The sequence below is a fragment of the Theobroma cacao genome, chromosome 9, assembly GCF_000208745.1.
Source record: "Theobroma cacao cultivar B97-61/B2 chromosome 9, Criollo_cocoa_genome_V2, whole genome shotgun sequence".
NCBI lineage: Eukaryota > Viridiplantae > Streptophyta > Magnoliopsida > Malvales > Malvaceae > Theobroma > Theobroma cacao.
The window spans coordinates 14,205,913-14,206,865 of record NC_030858.1 but is presented as its reverse complement, the minus strand read 5'-3'; positions in this window follow the sequence as shown (position 1 = coordinate 14,206,865).

The window sequence follows — 953 nt, the reverse complement described above, 5'->3', positions numbered from 1 at the left end:
ATATTTTTAAAACACTGCGTAAATAATTTTTAGAGTGTCAAAGCAAAATAAATTCCTACATACAGTAGTATAGATATTTAAAGTACGAAATTTAATTTACAATAACAAGTGGGCCCCCCCGAATAAACAAAAGTAAAGAGGACTATAAACCTACAATTTGAAGGATGCAAATCCAACGGTAGTTCTCGATGAGATCAACTATCTACAGTCTATTTTGAGCCTGAAATGGGTGGAAATAAGGGTGGTGAGATTATAAAATTTCAGTGAGTAAACAGACATCATCATAAACATCTAGAGTTGAGTACATGAAAACAATAAAATAAATCATCGTAAACTGGGTCACAACATTAGAACACATTTCATTCAAAATACGTAAAGAGGCTTATGAATCTCATAAAAATTAGGCTTGTGCCATAAATCCATCCTCGGGGACACCTTGGCCGAGGCATCCTCCTGAGATCGTCAAGGCTGTTAAAAATTTATATTTCACATAAAACACATTTTTCGTTGGACATCACAGCCGTTCGTTGGCGTTGGCTGAGTTCACCCTAAACTTTACCCCAGGAGATACCCTACGCGCCTCTCCGATCGAGGTAAGAATATAATGGAGTTTACCGTGTCCCTCAAAAAGGCTGATCCACAAAAACCCCCTACTACAATGATTAATTAATATATAATCCACCATACAATAAAATTCAATAACATGATATGGTAATTTTTGTAATTCGTAGTCTTTCAAGGCAACCAAACAATTCGTATTTCAATACAATTGCCAACTAGCCAATCATTCCCGATTTATCATAAGCCAATCAATTTAAACAATCGAATTGCAACAATTAACAGTCTCCGTGTACTCTATTTTTCAACATCATTATTAATTTCAAAACAATTTATAAATTAATTTCATTGAAACACATTTATTCATAAAACATGAAAATTTACCTTTTTAAATC